The following is an 8,492-nucleotide window of genomic DNA, read 5'->3' as shown; positions in this document are numbered from 1 at the left end:
GGCATTTTTAACGCCACCGGTCTTCGAAGAAAATACATCGTTTGAGAAATTGCCTTATCAGCAATGCCTCATTCTGGACACTTGTGAAGATGCACAACACACCTTTGACAAAGTAGTCAAGTTCTTTTTTCTTCCTCTCGACACTTTGCTGGCTTTGCTATCGCTAACGTGCAACGCTGTTATACCGGTCGCAGTTTTACGTACGCGATCTTTCCAAAGTCCTGCCATTCTCCTTCTATGCAGCCGCTCAATGACCGACTTGCTCTGGCCAATATCTTCCACTGTTAAAAACATCATCACTTTAACCTCCGAAAATTACATGCGAGCTAATGGTATTGAAGGAGTACCACAAGGAATCAAAGCTTTTTGCTTTCTTATAACTCTACATAATTTAGTAATTATTAGCCACGACCGGCTTTTGGCATCAAGGAAACCGTTATGGTACCGCATTCACGCGACAAGGTCACATTCCGTCAAGAAGATTTCATTATTGTGGGTGCTTAGTGTTATACTTTTTGCAACTGCAATTCCCTTTGCATATTTCCCATCTCTAGAAAAACTAGCTAGGCCCCTTGGGTTTTTGTGGTACGCCTCATGTATTTTAACATTGGTTGCAAATGCACGCCACGCGAGGGCAGTGGATCATACTGGTGCCCACATGCGCGCAGTTTTGAACCGCGAGAAGAAAGTAGCGAACACTGTTGGTCTGATCCTAATAGCGCTGTGTTTCACTTTCCTTCCAGTACTGATTACTGCACTCGCATTATTACCAATGGGATGCTCGCCTGACGTTTTAATTCTCTTTCAACCATTTCAACATACTCTTATCACTCTTAATGGCTTGGTTAATCCATTGCTGAACTATGGCCGTAATGAAGAAGTCCGAAGGGCAGTGCGAATTTTAATCAGATGCCAAAGGCGCAATGGAAATGTACACCAAGGCCGCGACAACAGATAACGCTGATGTAATCTCTTCTTTTTTCCCGAAAACTGACTGCTAGTCAACTCTCAGCAGAGTTCTTCAACTTGCTGTTTGGATTTGAAGGCGGTAATTACGAGAAAACTGAAAAAAATACCTAGAAACACTAAGAGGAGAGTTGAAAGTACATTCAAACACCTATATCTAAGTATGATATATTAGCTTTAAATACATGAACTCAAGTCGAAAAATGCCGGCTTGGCAATAACCGCAATCACTGCCGATACAATAATCAGTCTACGCGTGGGTAGGAATAGTTATCAGATTATTAAAAGAAATGCCCCTGCTCCAAACTATTCAAAAGCCGGATAACTTTATCCAGTAGACACATTGCTATCCAGAATATAAAACAGGCTCTATCTGAAACGCCGTTGGCAAAGGTTTTCATACATAACTTTACTTAGTAGTGCGAAGAGTGAGCATATTCGCGTGTACATAAGCAGATAAAGAACCCGAAGTAAACATATTAAAGTTGCACCAAATTCAATGGAAGTAAAATTTTGGGTGGCCATAGATATCTCAGATATCAATTTGGTCTATCAAGCTTAGGATAGGTGTAACAAAAACGAAATGCTTCCACAGAGAGGCAACCCTGTTAAAGCAAGAATTTTACCAGGAAATTTTAAAAGCTTCCAGTAAACTGGCTCACACTGGAATACACAAAGAAAAGGTCATATTGTTTTGCGTTTTCAAGTGGGTAAACACTCACTGAAAACGCTCGAGGAAGATATTTTTCAATAGGAAATTTACTGTCTGTGGCAAGGCTGGAAACCATGAGACTGTTTCCGAGGCAGTATTTTTACTTGCCGCCAATGATGGATCTAATACCTCGATGTTACCGAAAGAAAAAAAGAAGAACTGAAAACTACAATACAATTCCCTTCCCAATAAAAATAAAGGCGATCACGTCCATAAAGTTTTATCTTTGAGTTATTAGCTACAACAGAGTTTTGCTTTCCCAGTAGAATGCTCTGCGTTAAAATATTAACAAGACATCAAGAAGGTTAAGACAGTTATTAAAAAGCGGCCAGGCGACGTTTCGACTTTCAATTAACTTCATCATTAACTTACGGCAATATAAGACTTGGCAAGAATGCATAAAAGCCAGTTGATAACCATGACCTCCGCGAGGGATATGCATTTGAGCCAAGGCTGTTGTCTGTTACAGAGAAACATTGACTCACGTATACGTCACACCGTTCAACTTATTATCCAATCACATTCAAGGCGCCTCGTGCTTATGGGCTAGTATGTGTAACCCGACCTTTGCTCTGTGTCATTCCAGTTCTGTCTTTATTGCGAAAACACTTAAGCTCAGAAGCATCTACACCGTCAAATTCCCTCCCTTCACTTCCTCTTTTCATACCTGGTGCCTCAATCTTACGTCCCAGGTCATCTCATGGGGAATTAGTTAGTTGTAAACTATCTGTGGATTTGTTACTGTTAATGAGCTATTTTAACATGGACTCATGCAGTGTTTGCATGTCAATGACACTCTTTTCTTATGTGAAGGGTTAAACCCCCCTTTGCGCTTTGTAAAATAATGATCTAGTCAATAATGTGAAATAAAATATGGGTGGGGATGAAGTGTTCCCATGCAGGTCATTCTTTGCCCCATAGACTCACCGTACTAGGGTGGTGTGCCTTCTGATCGCGCACGGTGATCATAGAAAGCAGAGGGCGCAACCCTAGATAGGATAAGGACCTCTCAAGTGAGGGATTGTAACCCTCTGGAGAGGATTGTGGTCTTGGGGATTGTAACCCCCTCTTCATTAATTTAGTCACCCCCTGTGCTATGACAAAGTCAAACGAGCTGTTCAGTTAGGTGAACGAGGTAAAGAGGGTGGGGAGTCTTGTTTAAACGCAAACAGAAAAAAGAAAGCTCTTGTCGAGAATCAACTACGAAAAAGGACACCGTGAAACGGGTAAACATTTTCTTTCTGAAGAAAAAAGGGATCGCTTGTTTTACGAGCGGAAAACTAATATAGCACTAACCATTTACAAAAGTTGTCCATCCGGTTAAAATGGGAATTATCAATCATCCAGCCTTTTCTTAATTCCACACAAAATTCTGTCCAACCAGAATTCATGGATTTCCCGCATTAATTAAGCAAGGAACCCATTTGTCCTATGTAAACATTCAGCGGACCTCTTCTCTTTTCTTACAATGATACAATGATTTGCTATTAGTCTCTCCCCCACGGAGCTTTTCAGCACTAATTTTACAATACTTTTGTGGGGGACTTTAGCCAGACTGCTTGTTACGCAGTTTACAATTTATTTTTATGGAAGTGAAAGATTCCCCCGTCCAGCTTAGGTTAGACCACAACACCGGGGACTACGTCCCCTACTCGTATCGCACAGTGAGTGGGTTCTTTAACGTCGCATACTATTTAATTACCAACAAGGGTTATGAGACGGGACCTCCGGTTCAGTTACAGTCCTTATCCGAGAAGACTTGAAAGTCTAACCGTTTGCAGATGTAATTACAAAGGCAGCACATTCTCCTCAGTTATTTTAAGACCCTGAGTGTTGGTCCGGCCGGATTCGAACTCACAACCTCCCGCATGACAGCCCGATGCTCAACCAACTGAGCCACCGGTGCGAGGTGGCTCTCTTCTTGAGCGGAAGTCATTTTATATCAGTTAAACTGAAGGCCTAGAATGTTATCTTTTGCCAGTTGAATGTTATCTTCAATACCAGAGTTCATTCCGGCCGTTCATTCTGTATCTGCTGGTACTAAAGAAACTTAAATTTGCTCTCCTATTCGCCAAATACTATATAAACACTTAAAAATATTTGCGGAGGAAACTATCCTTCAATGGTTTTATCCCCAAACTTGCGCTCTGGTATTCTTTTGAAATTAACATCACTTACAGTTTAAAAGTGAATGATAGTGTCCAAGTGGGAGTTATTTTCATTTAACACATAATTTTGGTTTATGATATCCCATAAACCATAAAAAAGTGATATCCCATAAAAAGAAAACTAACAGAAGGAAAAACGGGACAACTATATGTATCAAGTAACAAATAAGAAGTAAAACATCTGTTATTTTACGGTTGATCCATTTTTACTTTTTTGATATCTCGTCGAGTAGCATTTCCGAGCTTCAACTGAGATTTCAAAATTTTCTGAGGGAGAATTCCCCCAGAAACCCCTACAAGTTAGCGTCTCCGGCGCTTGCTTGTTAGCCCCCCCTCCCCTTCAATACAAAATACACCCCGCCGTCCCTGTCCCGAATGTGTGTTTGTGCGAGTAGAAAATGATGATGTGTGATGTATTTTCGTGTGACTCTTTAAGAATAACAATTTAAACAGATCTTCAACCAAGACGCGTAACATTTTCAGTTGTGAAGGTGGCTATGAATCTGCTCCAGAGAATTTTTTAAACTTTACAGAAAGTTTTATCTCAGCGTGCTTCTCACTCTCCAGCAAAAAGAAAATGGGCGTCACCAAGTTCGTTTTTAAGATATATGCCTTTAAGGACAAAATATAGGGTGTTTTTAAATGGCTCTTTTGTTGCCATGGTAACCCATTACGTCACATTAATGAGTGCAACTTGTTAAGCACCCATTGTTGTTTCATATGGCATCAGAGCATTACCATTAAATGAAAAAGTTTGGGAGATTCAAGCCTTCCAAATAGTACAGTTTGTTGAAAGTGTTAAAACTGGTTTCAGCCTTCTTCATGACAGCACACTCTACTTCATTACAGGGATTCAAAAAATGGATTCAAGATTGACTCAACTTTTTAACTCCGTCACTGAACTAGTTGTTAAGAAAAAGGAGGAAGGAAGAAAAGAAAATTCAAGAACCATTTTATTTGCTTTCCCGGTCAAATTTATTTGAAATTCTCTTTCGCGATTAAACAACGCTTGCTGTGATAATGTAGGTAAACAATGAATGACATTGCCTATTTAGAACTTTACACTCATTCCGACTAAATGTTTGGCAAAGTAGTGAATTTTCTCATTCAAACTAAATGTTCGTGAAGTTCATCAGGTGTCAAAGTAAACACAACTCCTTTTTGGCTGAAATAATTAACGATCGACTTGCTGAAATTTTAAATCTCCCAGCTTTTTCGATGAATCTGATCAGTAACTCCCACGCTCTTGCCATTTTTCTTGTACTTCGTACCTTTTTTCTTTGTCACGTACCTGATACTGACTTGTCTCTGTTTTAATTTATCAAAACGTAGGTAGTAGTTTAGTTTGATATCTCCGGTTAATCCATTTCAATTCAGCAAGGTTTTGGTTAATGAAAATTGTGCGGGATATGTTTATGGTATTGATTTTAAAAATGGGCTCCTTAAAGATAATGAGACAATACGTTTTATACACACCAAGATTAAATAAGTAAACATTTTACCCATTAAGAGGCTTTTCCCCGATATGGGTAAAACTTCCTGCGTAGGTTTGAAAAAAAAAAAAGCATTCAATGATGTCATATATCGAGTATTTCCCTAAACAAGGGATTTTGCCAAAGTGTTGAACTTCTGTTCTATATTTAATTAGGTAAAGTTACTGTGATGTGCAAATTAACGAACTTCTTTTATGTTTTATCAGCTGACACAAGTAACCACACTCCTTGATGGTTGCCCACGTAGGAAGTTCAACGCAACACTGCCATTCGATTTTAGCGCATGAAGCACGAACAACCGTGCTTCAATAAAATTGTATGACGGAATTACTCTTCCAATCACACACTGAGATAGGACTTTTGCACGATGACGTCATTTGACTACAGGTTTTGCCTGTCTCAAGCTAATTTGAGCTATTGTTATTTTTACCCCGTTTGGAATACAAAATTTAAATAAGAAAAGAAAAACGAAATGAATAGCCCTTATCGCAGTTATCAGCGGTTTTGCCTCATAAACGAGACTATAAGGGGTCATTTTGTATCGAATTGACCCTTAAGACTCTCTTGCATGTAGTTTTAAACAAAAGAAAATGTGCCTGCAGGCTCAACTCCAATAAGGTTTATTCTGCATGGTAAATGTGGTCAATTGATGCTATCGTGACAGTTGCCTATTGTACTGACAGTTTTTAAAGATAACGATAAATTATTTACAGCAGTTTACAAATCCGCATTAATTAACATGCTTTAATCAATATAATGTGTCCGGCTAAATTGTTGTGGCGATATGAATTTTTATATTAGGTATTTTTATATTGGTCGACCGACGCACAAAGACAGACAATGACCCAAGGAATTGAAACTGATTTGATACATGATTTTGATATTTATTCCTCTCAGAACCACTGTAAAAAGGTCTGACGTTGCATCTGCAGACAAGCAAAACTATTGATGGTGAGAAATTTGAAGTAAGTAAAGTTCGTAGGCTAATAAGACAATCTCCTTCCAATTTAACAGTCCAACGTTCGTTAAAAACGGATGTTTGGGAAGAGTTTGTATCGAATTTCTCAGATAGACCAAAATCTCAGTTGCAAAAGATTTTTAGGTCTAAGAGGCGAGGTTGTTCGCGCCTCAAGGTATACTGAAAGAATAATTACACCAAAAAATGAATATCCTGTTTTCGCTATAATGCAAGGAGTCATTTAAGCTGTGATGTTCCATCCATTTGCTAAAATCTTCTATTAACAACAGGGGAACGGCCATAACGTTTTCCAGCATATGCTTCAGTAAATAGACTTTTTTATCAACAACATAGAATCGGCCTAAATCCACAGCAAAACCATAATTGAGTACATGCAGATTTAAGCAGTGGGAAAGATCAGCTCAGAATGTCTTTCCAACAGATGTAAAAAGTGCCTGATTTAATATTCGTTACAATGAAAGTTTATATTGCTGAAAAAGAATACTTTTGATTACGACAAGCTAGGCCAGGACCTGCGGATAAATTACCGAGGATGCAAAAAATTCTGTAAGTCATCAGATGATCAAGAGGAAATTGCTAAGGAGTTAAGTGCAAAAATTATTCATCGTTCATATTGGCGAATATGAGTTTTGTAGCTATTTTATTTATGAACTGCGCTTTGCCGACGAACGTAATACATTTACCATGTAATGTTGTCTTAGTTCACAATGAAGGTCTGTTCGTGTCCAAATAAATAACGTTTTGCAGACCAACGTGATTCGGAAGAAAAGTGGTTTTGAAAAAAAAAATATTGTGCCTGTCAATTTTGTCTATCAAGATTCTGTGAAAGTAGGTTCGGGTACCGTGGTGATCGAACCGTGTTCCACTTATGCTTGATTTATCAACGATACACAATGCCTTACGCATCTTTCTACAGCAGTTGAAAAAACAAGGAACAATTTGTTAAGGGAACAAACAATTGTGAGATCTTAAGGACTTTTTTTCATGCGTTTGCAAGCGCAGACGTCCTGCTATAGACCTTTTCGGCTTGTACATTTTGTTTTCCCAATACAGATCATGTTATAATACTCAGGAGGCTTGGTCCTTTGTTTTGTTCATTAAAAAGAATGCATGCAGGCATATTCATGTTTGCATGCCCTCATTTTCAAGAGCGTAGGCATCAAAAGTACCCTAAATAAGGCCTATACAAAGAGAATTTAACCATGGACATTGACTCCGTCATAATTCTTTGACGACTACCAAAGAAATAACCTCTTTTCCGTGAGTCAAGTTAACGATTTCCTTGTAAAGATCAGGTGACCCATTGGAAAACTCAATATAGAGAGAAACATCAGTAAGTCAGCTGCTTTATTAGAAGATATTCGTTGCAATTAAAACTGCTTTTGGTCTCCTTCCAATCTGTCTCATACAGCTTAGTAAACCGAGCCTTTTTAAAACTTCTACATTTTAGGTTATGAATATGTTTTTCACCTTACTCTAAAAGCGCGGCCACATCAGCGATCTTTTGTTTGCATCCCGATTTTCCTCTGTTGCTTCTTTCTAGTGCTCCAACAAAAAAGGATTGGACAATGCAGACCATTTTGGATTCTCTTGTTTATTTATCCTCGATTTTTATAAGAACGGTCCAGTTAAACTGCTTCTTCATTATCGTCACTATCGTGTCAAAAACAAAACAAAATGCTGTTTCCAATATTTGACCATTACAACACAATTAAAAAAGAGACTCGTTCGAATTCAACCCCTCGTAGCGGAGCCGTTTTGTCATTTTACACAGATGACTAAGTATTTGACAGCAATTAATAAAAAGTTTAAATTTCCACCTGTCATCCATACTCACGCACAGTCAAAATAAAATGATATACAAAAATTTGGTTTTATCAACGGAGTTGATAATGTCAATTGTATACTACTTCCCCACCGACGCAGCACCACAGTTTCTTTAGAAACTACCCCTTCAAAATAAAATGATAAATTGGCAGTTGCGGTGTTAAAACGAGTCCACTAAGGAGACAGAATATGAGAACCAGCGGAAAACTTCATCTGTTTACCGTGCAAATGAAAACGCGATAAATAGGTCGAGCTGGTAAGACATTTTCTATCATGATCCATCGATCAAGTAACTATTTCGTATCGAGCTACACATAGAAACTGATAAGTTACTTTTGCATATTCAC

The 8,492-nt window shown here is 38.5% G+C and overlaps 1 protein-coding gene across 12 annotated transcripts in view; it reads left to right on the top strand.

The window, feature by feature from the left end:
• The first annotated feature begins 6,081 nt into the window (after positions 1-6,081).
• The window catches only part of LOC138003301 (octopamine receptor beta-2R-like), a 13,862-nt gene continuing 11,451 nt past the window's right edge, over positions 6,082-8,492 (top strand). For 4 of the 12 annotated variants that reach the window (XM_068849292.1, XM_068849294.1, XM_068849288.1 and 1 more), the window contains exon 1: positions 6,148-6,304. The gene's annotated coding sequence lies outside the window, so the exon portion shown is untranslated. The other 8 variants (XM_068849297.1, XM_068849286.1, XM_068849283.1 and 5 more) reach the window with 7 other exon arrangements.

This window comes from Montipora foliosa, chromosome 5, assembly GCF_036669935.1.
Source record: "Montipora foliosa isolate CH-2021 chromosome 5, ASM3666993v2, whole genome shotgun sequence".
NCBI lineage: Eukaryota > Metazoa > Cnidaria > Anthozoa > Scleractinia > Acroporidae > Montipora > Montipora foliosa.
This window is presented reverse-complemented; position numbering and strand designations above follow the sequence as displayed.